Genomic DNA, 12,695 nt, shown 5'->3' with positions numbered 1-12,695 from the left:
TCAGCCTCAGATCCATTTCCAATTAATTCATGGATAATTCCAACTTGTTTTAACCACAGTACTTAAATAATAGCGGTAAAACACACCAAAACCAGATTCAACTTCTGGGCAAAAATATTATAGGGATAAACAAATCAAACCTATAAAGTGCTTTCAAGATAACACTTTCCATGGAGTAAGAATACAATCTTCCAAGTCACATAAAATAGTATCACGAGACCAAACCGTTGTAGCCACTGAACTATATATTTCAAAAGTACTAAGATTGTAACAACGCTTCTGAATGATTTCCCCATTTTCATCATAAATTTCACTCTGCTGCTCTACAGAGCATCTAAATTTTTCTTGCAAGAGTTTTCTATGTAAACAATGGGCTTCTTTTGCATATGAAAAAGCCTACAGAGTTGAAAAAACTCATTAGAAAAGGTTAAGTTACAACAACCAAAAAATCAAATGTTTCTAATGGAAGTCGTGTGACATACAGCACACAAATTCAATTTATTTTAAAATCAAATTATAATAAAAAAAACAGTTGGATAACCAGAACGGACCTAAGGAAATTCTACCAGTAAGAGTATCAGCAATGACAGGTAATAGTGTTACTCAGCTGATATTCCCAGGTCTCTATTCAAGTTATTGTATTTCTTTCTTCAAATGTATAAAGCAACTCAAGGGACAGTGCAGAGCTACACAGAAGGCTATTATAAAATTAAAACTTCTCGTACAAATGGTATGAAAGCAAAAACAACACCGCACAAAATTCATCTACATTTTAAACAGCATAAAGAGTCACTCACGACAAAGAGGAGACAAGATAGTGATTAAATGGAGGAAATATAAATTTAGAGAGATACCCACACATATCCAAGAAATGGGATATGCGGGATACAACGTACACTAATCCAACACCAGTCTAAGCCAAATTTCTCATTTTTTGCAATAGACTCTTTCTAGATATGTAACTACATGTGTAGATCTCATTTTCATTCATGCCGTTTAAATTACACCAAAATGGGAATTAAGAAACATGCAATGAACAAGGAGGAAAGAAACATACCACACAAGCATTAATTAACCAAAAAATAGTGCCTTATAATGGTCAAAAAAAACAAGCAAAAGCCCAAACTATGTGCCAATTTCTAGGTATGTTTCATATGATAAGCCAAAAAACATCTCAATGCCCCTTCTTTTTCATGATTCTAGAATCTATGACCTCCTAAAAGACTTCTTGTTTGGTTTGGAAACCCGGAACCCAGACCTCTCACTCGCCAAGGATCTAAAGAATAAATGCCTCGTGTCAGAAAATAATTCAATTATGCTGGGAGTTACCTCAATTAGTTGTCCCTTTGAAATCATTCTTCCACACAATTCATGATAGAGATGAGCAGCAAGGAAAACTGAACCACTGCAAATAGGAACCCGAATACAGATTAACCTGAATTAGCACAAAACCAACTCTAATAGCTATTAAATAGATCTTATACTGGAGATAAGATCTGAAGAGTAGGAAATGCAGCACCTTGATAGAATACCCTCCAACAATCAGTCCTCTCCAGTTCAGAAGGGACTTTCTCACTAAGCACCTAAAAACATCAAAATCAGATATTACTTATATAGAACAAAAAATGGAGTAATCAGATATTACAGTTTTGAATCATAATAATGAGAGAAACGCACCTAATCTCTATACAAGATGAGTGACCAAAATAAATTATTGTGGGCTTCCGAGAGAGAGAGAGAGCGAGAGAGAAAGAGAGCATACGTACTGACTGAGCTCAGAGAGAGAGATCGTAACACGCCGTTGCCGCACCACCGCTAGCCGTCATCGCTCGTCGAGAGAGATATGGTCGGTGAACACTGGCCGTCGTCGCTGTGATCGTTGGTGAACTCGAACACCGCTAGCCGTCACCGTCGTCGCTCATCCAGAGACGGAGACAGATCGTCGTTAAACTCATCTCTGGGGATTTAGGGATTTTGGGGATTTAGGGATTTTGGGGGTTTTGAGGGAGAATGGTGTTAGGGATTTTGGGGGTTTTGAGGGAGAAAGGTGTTATGGATTTTGGGGATTTTGGGGATTTTGATCGAGTGCCATTTTGGCTGAAGGAGGGAGATGAAATTTCAGACTATTTGCGACGGCATGGCAAAACCGTCACAAATGATCAAATCCACTTATAAAACGACGCCGTTTTATTAAGGGTTTTTTTTTTTTTTTTGCGACAGAGCATTCCCGTCACAAATTTCCACTATTTCGACAGTAAATTTCACCAGTCTCAAAAAAATATTTTTTGCGACGATACACAGTGCCGTCGCTAATATTTCCATATCTAAGTGACTTTTTGTTCTGTGCTTATTAGCGACGGGAAACTGCCGTCGCAGAAAACATTATTTGAGACGGCTTCATATGCCATCGCAAAAGACCACTTTTTGCGACGGTATACACGCCGTCGCAAAAAGTTTCGTGTTATTTGCCCACTTTTGTTGTAGTGTGGGGTCAATAATTATGTCATAACTAATGTTGGTATACTAGTTAATACACTAATTAGTACATATAGCACTACCGATTATTCCAAGAGTCCTTAGAGATGTTTATGTTCCCCGCTCCTTTTGTTACTTCAAAAAACGCGCACACATTTTGTTGACTAATAATAAAATGAGAAAAAAGATCGAACTCTCCGTTACACGTAATAGAAAATTTTTATTATGTATCTAATATTTATAAAATTGAATTTAAATTTATAATTATTTTAAATTAAAAAAATATTTACATTTACTGTTGGATGATTATATATCCTTTAGTGTGTATCATATATATTTTGTTTCGTATTTTTTGTGACAAATGTAAGGTATTCTTATGATAGGATTTTGATAATTTGTGATTCAAAAATATTTCAATACGGTTAAAAGAATAACATTATCACAAAAATATATAATATTATTACATGAATAATATTATTTCAAATACCATGCGTTTCAGTTATGACCAACGAATATAAATGAAGATTATGTGGAATCCATTGAATTTATAATTGTAATTGTGCCAATATTTAAAATGTGATAAAAAAAGAAAAAGAAAAAAAAGATGATTATTGTAAGACCCATGAACTTAACAGCAAGAATCTTTCATTAAAGACCCTAAGGCATCAACTAAATTAATTATTCATAAATTGATCGGAGCTAATATTTTATGTAATGGGTACATCGCATGGATGAGATGACATGGTGTTGCCATTTTACTTTTTAATTGACATGTGATTAAAATGAAATTTAAAAAATCAATTGTTCGGGCACATCATATATCTATTTCACCATTTACTAAGTATCAGTTAATGAGTGGAAGTACATCATTTCAGTCATCATGTGATGTACTCGTAATATAAAATATTTTCACTTCTTAAAATAGGCTTCTGGTATAATATTAGTACATGTGAATTGTCTGTAACACCATCTGATCTAACTTAGAAGTTCTAAATAAATTGAAAAATTACATGAATCTTGAGAAAGAAATTTATCAAAATGATATCAAAGTTTATTTTTAAGACCTAGTGATGTGTGAAATATATGATTAATTGATTATTAGAAAAAATATGAGTGAGATTGAGAGAGTTGTCTTAGATATATATATTCTAATAGACTATTACATTATTGAGTTTAAAAAGTGGATATAACTTTTGGAGTAAAGTAGCACTACTCATTCACAAAATATATTACATCTTGGCTTTTCAATATCACTTTAATATTTGAATTAAATCTATCTGAAATCTAAACTTTGAACTACAAGCAGTTTACCTTATGATCATTAAGAAAAAAATTAAAATTTTATTTTGCCTCTCTAATTATCATTAAAGAATCAATTTATTTTTTTAATAATAATATTTTTTTTTAAATATATTTAAGAGTCTAATTGATATTTTGGAAATCGTTTGAGAGGTAAAATGAAATTTTAATTGAAATGTTGATACTCGGTCAATAACTTCTATTTAATTATAGACGGTAATTAAAGGCAGAGATAAATTTGATAACAAAATGAATAGTTTAAATATAAAATTGATCTTATTAAAAGAATGTGAATTGAATTAATTTTTGAGTAGTCATAGTTTGGGGATAAAATAAATTTTCTTAAAAATTTAACACTAAATCAAATCTGGTTTCGTCAATTTGGTGTAGAGAAATGATTAACATGAAATTTTAAAAAGTTTTATAAAAACTTGTAAAATTTTCAGGTTGAAAATAAATGAATAAAAAAAATAAAAGTTGTCCTATAAATGCCTAATTTTTAATAGTATCAGTCGCTTATCTTCTAATATATAAATAATTTGAAATATAAAAGTATTTAAACATAATATTTTGCGTAGTTAAATATTTATTAAAATAATTTTTTTTAAAACAGAAACAAATTACACGTTTCAAAAAATAAATCAAAAATCAAAATTTCAATCCTTTGAACAATTAGTTCTATTCTATCAATTTTTTCTACGTCTCCACTTTAACCTAATCCAGTGACGACTACCTTATAATCAAAAGAGAAAATGACATGCACCATGTAACCCAAAACGTTATAAAGACATGCCAAGATTTTTTCCAACTCTACAATTTCTATGGTCCACTCCACTTCACAGACATAACATTAAAATTTACTTTTACAATTTTTTGTAAAATACTATTTGCACCTTCAAAAAGATGTATGATGCGCTATTTCACTCGTTGTTGACACCTTTGCCAAAATAAAAATTAGAATTAATTACATTTTTTCATTTATGTCGTTTGGTTTAAATTTTATTTTAACTTTTATAATTTTAAATTAAATAATTTGTTCCTACACTTTAACCAATTCTTGGATATTGTAAAGACCTCAATTATAATAAAAAATTATAAAAGGCCTCAATTAGATGATTTTAGGCCAACTACTCACTGGTCCTGTTATGAAGAGATGTACACTATTAATTCTCACAAGTATTTGTATAGATCAAAAAGTCCTAATAATTGGATTTAAAGATTTTTTGTGATGATTTTATAAATATGTTATTAAAACTAACAATTAATGATGATTTTTTAAATCTATCGCAAAAAAAAAAAAGACAATTAGTGACGTTTTTCTATGACAATTTTCTAAATCTGTTGCTAACAAATTATAATTAATAACTTTTTGTGACGAATTTTTCAAATCATTGCTAAAAACTAATTAGTGACACTTTTGATGAAAATGCCGCTAAAAATAATAAAAAATAAGATTTTGTGGTAATAATTAAAAGTGAACATGATTTTTTAATGCACCAAAAAATCAAGAGGACTTATTGGTACACTCATCTTCTAATAGGACTTTTTAATCAATTCTGGGTAATTCTATTTTCACACACTAATTCGGTAAAACCCAAGTTATGTATAAAATTATTTTTAGATAGATTAATAATTAAAATAAATTGTATGGATAATTTAGTAATTTTAAGAATTAGGTCGTCAACCCTTTTAAAAAAGGAAGCAGCTTCCCTCCAGTCCGAGATCGGACTAGACGGTGTTGTTTGGCCTGTGGGGGACAACCACAGTCCCGTTTTGATAATTTGAGCCGTTCAATGCATAGAACTTGTCGAATACTATATGTTTGTTAAAAATCACATTGATCAGATATCGATAACTATGTGATCAAATCAGTTTTGTATTAAAAAAAATGCACGGTGAATAAATTAACGGTTGACAAAAAACTGATTTAATGAAATAGCTTTCGATATCCGATCAACGTGATTTTTTATAGGCATATTATACTCGACGAGTTCTACACATTGAACAGTTTGAATTATCAAAATGAAACCCGTGATAGGCCTCCACAGGCCGAACAACACCATCCAATCCGATTTCGGACTGGAGACAAGCTGCTTCCTTAAAAAAAATAAAATAAAAATAAAAAGAGAGGGTTTTCACATTATGTTGTATGATAATTTTACAAAGGGTTCAATGGAGGCTGCGATAGGAATTGAGGGCAGTACATTGGGGATATTTTGATACACCCATTGACTGAGGTAAGATCCTTCTTGTATCACTAGTTATTAATTTTCTATTGATAAATAAAAAAACGGTTGAAGCTTTGTGTAAACTTGTATGTGCCTACTTGGTATTGTGAGCTTGGTGAGTGGTGCGACATGTGGAGTGGAGGCTGGGTAAAGAGTAGAAACAATGGAACAGTTTGTGCGGGTGTGGTTTGACATTTGAGTTTTGTACATTGGGTAAGGTGTGTTTGGCTATTAAATTGGGTGGATTGATTTGGTGTCTCTTGGATTTAAAGCACTACATATATGTAGTGGGTTCTTGTTGATGTGTGAAAGACATAAAAATATTAATTTATTTGAGGTTCTATTATTAGGTTTGTGTGATTGAAGTGGTGGAGCTGGGTGTTTGGAGTTAGTGTGGTGAAATATTATTTTAACTGTTTGAGGTAAATAACCCTCTATCACTGTTGGTTCATTTTTATTCCTATTGAATCGTTTGAAATTATAAATATTTATTTATAACCTTCTTGTTCTCTTGCAATAAAATATGGGTCAAGTATAAAACAACATCGGATATTATTATGAAATTGTACCAAATGTTTATTCTGAAAATATTGAATATTTTATTTAAAAGTTGTGTATGTTTGAATTTTGAACATCACTCTAGTCTGACTATGATTTGGATCCTAACCAATGGGGGTTATTTATTGGCATAGAAATTAGTTTCTTTTGGGGCTTCACCACCGGCCTAGGTGTGGTTCTAGGCCTTGTCACGGGCTAAGTGACCATAGTCACCAAGACTTGAGTTTTGTGAATCGAATCATTGAACCATATGAATATCGAACCATCAATTTGAACAATGAAATTTCTTTGAATTATCTCATTGTCTTTTCAATTAAAATGTTTTGCTACACTGTTTATTTTCAGCTATGAAACCATCTTACAAAATAATTGTTTATTTATTGAATTGTAGCAAAAATATATTTATTGGTGACAAACTTTTTTTTTTTTTTGTATACTTGATCCAGCTAGCAGTGATAATTGGTTATTTGCTAGGCTATCTAGCTTACCCTTATTTGATTTTTTTTTTTTTTAGATTCTGAGGAGTAGAGTTGCTCTGGTTTTGTACTTGTGGGAGTGCCGAGAGTAGGACTATGATTTTAAGTTACTATTTTGTTAGTAGATTATATTAGTGGACTTGGTGGACAATTTCATGCAATAAGAATTATTTATTTTTATGAATTTTGGCATTATAATAATTAAAGATTTAATCTGAGTATTTTATATTATTGGTTTATTTGATTGGACTCTTAGCCTTGCATGCTCACTTGGATGAGTGTGCAACGTTATCATTGGACTTGGGGCGTGACAAATTCCCCTCAGTGCCCACACTTAATGAACACTTACTCAGTACACATAACAAAATAAAAAATAAAAATAAAAAATTAGTTCACATCTTTTTATTTCAATGATACACTCATTTTCCATTTCAAAATCGTAATTTTATTTCCATCCACCCTTTCCCGTCATTGCAACCACTATCCACTGCCACCATTGCCACCACTCCCAGTTCATCCATTTCCATCATGTACCTCCACAGTCAACCTCAAAAGTGGGTGGCTCATGACGGGAGGCTTGTGGGAGTGTATAGTTCATGACGGAAAATGGTCACAGGTGAAGGGGAAAATAGGAGATGGGAGGGGATGGAGGAGAAAAGAGGTGACGCTGGCGATGGAGAATGGTTGTAGTGTTTTAGAATTAGAGTTTGGGTGGAAGAAGATGAGGGTCACTGGGTCTATAAAATAGATCTAGAAAGTGGATTTGTATATAATTTTTCATTTTAAATTACAAGTATAAAAAAAATAAAAAATAAAAAAAGTGGTGGATTCCCTTCAGTTCACAATCTGGACGGGAGGGCACTGTTCGGGCTTGTGGAGTCCATACTACAAGTCCCGTTTCAATAACTCAAACCGTTTGTTTTGTCGAACACTTTGTGTATATCATCTACCCAAAAATCAGGTTGACATAATAATCATAACTTATTCAATTTTTCGAGTTTGTCACCAAAAAACTGAATGGTCTATTTTTTAAAATATAATTGTCATTCATTTTTTAAATGGAAAGTTACGATTATTTGTTCAATCAATTTTTTGTGTGAATGATGTACAACAAATGCCCAAGAAAATAAATAGTTTAGATCATTGAAATGGACCCCATGGACTGTGGTAAATCCCATGGGCCCGAACAGTGCCCTCTAGTCCAAATTATAGACCGGAAGTAGTGATGGCCATAGGTTAGGTTTGGGACAGGTTTGTAATCCCCTACCTTCACCCCGTATCATATCGGGGGTCAACAAATCGGGTTGGTGTCAAACGAGGTAGGTTAAATTTAAAATTTTAAAAATGTCAATACTAATAAAAATTATAGATAATATAATATATTATGAAGTGATTTATAATTAATGAAGGTTAAAAGATTTCAGATGATAAGTATAAGTAAATGAGTAAAAATGAATACTAATGTAATATTTTGAGTTTTAATTTTATCATATCGTTGACGCTATATTTTATTTTTTGTCGATTTTTGCTTGTCAATAGGCCAAATTTAATCTAATTAGTTATAGCCTGTCAATTATGGTCAAATTCAATTTTATTGATTGTGGTTTATTGATCATGGCCAAATCTAATCCCATTTATTGTGACCTATCAATTTTGATATGTCAATTCAGACCATAAATTATCATTTTAAAAATTATTACCATATTAGTATTATTATTACCATATTATTATTATTATTATTATTATTATTACTAATGTTATGCAGGTAAGTATCATTCAAACCCACCATTTCGTGGGTCATGCATGAGTAACGTGGGGTAAACATTGTGGAATTATGGCTCATGAATTGAAGAAACTGCCTTTGAACAGTTGGTAATTAAGCCGTGGGACTTTGCCTATAAATAGGCAACAAAAAATAAGTAGAAAGGCACTTTCAACTCAATTCACAACATTCATGAAAGTGACGCATGACTCAAAATATATGGATTGTTAGTGTAATTCATTCTTTATTTTAATTGGTCATCATCATTTTATTGATTTAATGAGTTCTACCACACATGTAGGTTATCATATTGTGCGGCACGGATAGAGAAATTACAACAAAATTTAGTTGTCTTGACTTTCCAATTTTGTATATTAAAAGGAAAATTGTATTAAAATTTAGTTTCAAATCAAATTTAAATGATTTTCAAAATTTAAAATAGCATCAAATTCCATTTTGATTATAATAAAGTTAAAAGTGAAATTAACTTTCTTTTGTTCATATTTTGTTAAGGGAGAATAATTTTTATTTTTCATGAAGAAACTTATTGTATAATCTTACACTTTTAATGTATTTTGACTCAAATTTCACTTTTGTCCTTATAGTTTCAAATTGAACAATTTGGCCCATGCACTTTATATCCACTGTCCAGTTATAATTTAGTCATTCCGTCTACATCTTCGTTAATTTTTCTTATGTGTACACTTAAAGAAACTGACAAGTGTCCCAAAAATAATTAACTTTAACCACTAAGTTTTCTAACAATAATATTTATGATTTATTGTATAAAGTTTCCCCCAACAAAACAAAGCATATGACAGCAATGGAGTGAGTAGCAGAGCACCGGCCAACAGCCTCCAAATTTTTCCATAAAGGATTTTGAATACCATGACACCTTGCACTTGCTTCTCAATAAAACTCTATATTTTTTTTTCTACCTTATTTAAACTATTTTTTCTAACTTATTTAAACTATTTTTATCTCATAAATTATAGGTAGAAACTATACCAAACACTTTAATAAAAACTTTCAACATAAAAAAGGGAGAGCTATAAACAGCACCATAAGCTGCACCAAACAGCGGCATTCATAAATTAAAAATCCATGATTTCTTGTCACAATGTTCCACCAATCTTAACAAGTTCAGATGGTGAGTGCTGCCTATTATCTTGACTTGCTCAGCAAAGAAAAAGACTTCTTGACGTGGCCTAAGCCATCAAGATGCTTCACTGCAACTTTGTTGCCATTGCTTAGAAGAGAGTTCCTTCAAAGACCAATATCCATATCATCCTTGCCAAAGTTTCCTTTTGAAGTTATATCAGTCAGTGACCTTGAGCTCAATCCTAAGAGAATCTCATGGGCATTCCCAGCAATTTTTGATCTAAATAATCCTCCTCGCTTTCATCAGTTCCTCCCTTCTTCCTTGAAAAAGAAAAACACATACAGAAACTATCTATGATACATAGACTGGGAAAAAAATGCTCCAAGGCTGGATACCAGTTTGATAATAAATCTGATTGTTGACTTAAACTGCACTTTATATTGCCTTCATTGATATCATCTATGTTGGTATATATAGTGTTTTCCACTTGAATTTTAATTGGACACTTCACTTGAACAAAACAGAGCAGCCTTGCAAGAGCAGTTACTTAAACAGGTTGCTTGTAACTACTCTTCATGTCTGTGTATTCATAGCATTTGACCTGTCAGCCTTGACAGTGAAGTAGGTAACATTGTTCGGCTCTATGAGCTTGTGATATTTTGAAGCTTTTCAGGACAAGGGAGTAATTTCAGAACATCCAAAATTATGATGCTTATCATTTATCTGCTTAAAATAGGGCAAGTGCAGTCCACACTTGCCACGCTATGGTACCATATCTACTGCAAATTAGTAGTGGTTCAAAGGGTATGCAAAAAAAAAAAAAAATGGATTCGGAAAGTAAAAAATTTTAATATACCAACCAACCAACCAAACCAAGCCTTAAGTCCCATCAAATGGGGTCGGCTACATGAATCCTTCTTCTCCATGCGGCCCTATCAAAGGCCATTTCATTAGTCAAATTAAGTAGATTCATATCTCTATTTAAAACGCTAGTCAACGTTAATCTAGGCCTACCCCGTCCCCTAACACGTCCATCTACCGTTACAGCATCGCATCTCTTCATTACTGCCTCTGTTGGTCTCTGTTGAATATGACCAAACCATCTCAAACGATTCTCTCTCAACTTATCTTCTATCGGTGCTACTCCTACCCATTCCCGAATACACTCATTCCTAATCCTATCTTGTCTAGTCTTACTACACATCCACCTTAGCATCCTCATCTCAGCCACACTCATCTTATCTACATGTTTTTTCTTGATTGCCCAACACTCCATCCCATACAACATAGCTGGTCTAATAGCAGTTCTATAAAACTTACCTTTTAGTCTAGTGGGTATTCGTTTATCGCACAATACCCCAGACGCACTTCTCCACTTACACCATCCCGCCTTAATCCTATGGGCCACATTTGCATCAATCTCTCCCGCTGTTGTGATAATCGACCCTAAATAATGAAAATGTTCACTCTTAGGCAATTCTTAGTTCTCAATCTACACTTCTCATCTGCTTTCATTGTTACTGTTACTAAATTTACACTCCATGTATTCTGTCTTAGTTCTGCTTATCTGGAATCCTTTAGATTCAAGAGCTTTTCTCTAAATCTCTAACTTTGTGTTAACTCCTTCTCTAGTCTCATCCACTAGCACAATATCGTCTGCAAAAAGCATGCACCATGGCACGTCATCCTGAATATTTATCATCAACTCACCCATAACTAAAGCAAAAAGATAAGGACTTAAGGTAAATCCTTGGTGTAACCCTACAGTGATGGGAAATTCATTTGTCTCTCCAGCTAGCGATCTAATAGTGGTCACCACCCCTTCATACATGTCCCTAATCACGTCAATGTAACCTTTTGTCACTCATTTCTTCTCTAACACCCACCATATTATATCCCGGGGCACTCTGTCATATACTTTCTCAAGGTCGATAAACACCATATGAATGTCTCTTTTCTTTTCTTTATACTTTTCTATTACTCTCCTCAAAAGATAGATCGCTTCCATTGTTGACCTACCAGGCATAAACCCAAATTGATTCTCTGACACCTCTGTTATATATCGCAATCGGCGTTCCATCACCCTCTCCCACACTTTCATTATATGACACATTAGCTTGATTCCTCTATAGTTGTTACAATTCTGGACATCACCTTTATTCTTATAGATTGGCACTAAAATACTCTTCCTCCCCTCATCTGGCATGTTCCTAGTCAACAAAATTTTGCTAAACAACCTAGTCAACCAACCAACTCCCTTTTTACCCAAACACTTCCAAGCTTCAATAGGGATATCATCGGGTCCTAAAGCCTTATTTGATTTCATCTTCTTAAGTGCAATTTCCACTTCAAAGTTCCTAATCCTGCGATAGAACCTATAGTCTTGGTTTATCGTATTACTGGCTATTTCTTCCCTTATTGTCGTACCTCCATGTTCCTCATTTAATAGTTTCTCAAAATAATTCTTCCATCTTTCCTTCATCTCATCATCCTTCACCAATACCTTAGAATCCTCACTCTTGATGCACTTTACTTGATTCAAATCTCTTGTTTTCCTCTCCCGTGTCTTAAGCAAGTTTGTATACCCTCTTCTCTCCCTCCTTACTATCTAGTCTAGTGTATAGGTCATCATAAACTTTCAACTTGGTCTCTCTCACTACTTTCTTGACCTCCTTATTAGCCAATCAGTAGCTCTTAAGGTTTTCTCAGTTCTATCCTTCTGCCACTTTTTAAAGCACTCTTTTTTTTTGCCTTAACTACCGCTTGAACCTCTTCCTTCCAAAAATTTTAATATG

At 32.9% G+C, this 12,695-nt stretch overlaps 1 long non-coding RNA gene across 2 annotated transcripts; it reads right to left on the bottom strand.

The window, feature by feature from the left end:
• Nucleotides 1-140: 140 nt before the first annotated feature.
• Nucleotides 141-2,079, bottom strand: LOC145797127 (uncharacterized). Of its 2 annotated transcripts, XR_014338237.1 has the most exons (5): nt 1,767-2,079; nt 1,520-1,583; nt 1,330-1,405; nt 567-686; nt 141-396 (listed from the first exon to the last, which is right to left on the bottom strand). It is a non-coding gene; the product is annotated as an uncharacterized LOC145797127 (long non-coding RNA). The 2 variants fall into 2 exon arrangements; XR_014338238.1 differs by lacking the exon at nt 141-396 and having other exon boundaries at nt 566-698.
• Between the last annotated feature and the right edge of the window lie 10,616 nt (nt 2,080-12,695).

The sequence above is a fragment of the Camellia sinensis genome, chromosome 8 (genome assembly GCF_055761805.1).
Source record: "Camellia sinensis isolate YWXY chromosome 8, ASM5576180v1, whole genome shotgun sequence".
Lineage (NCBI taxonomy): Eukaryota > Viridiplantae > Streptophyta > Magnoliopsida > Ericales > Theaceae > Camellia > Camellia sinensis.
Note: the sequence above shows the minus strand (reverse complement) of the source record. Positions and strands in the feature narration are given on the sequence as shown.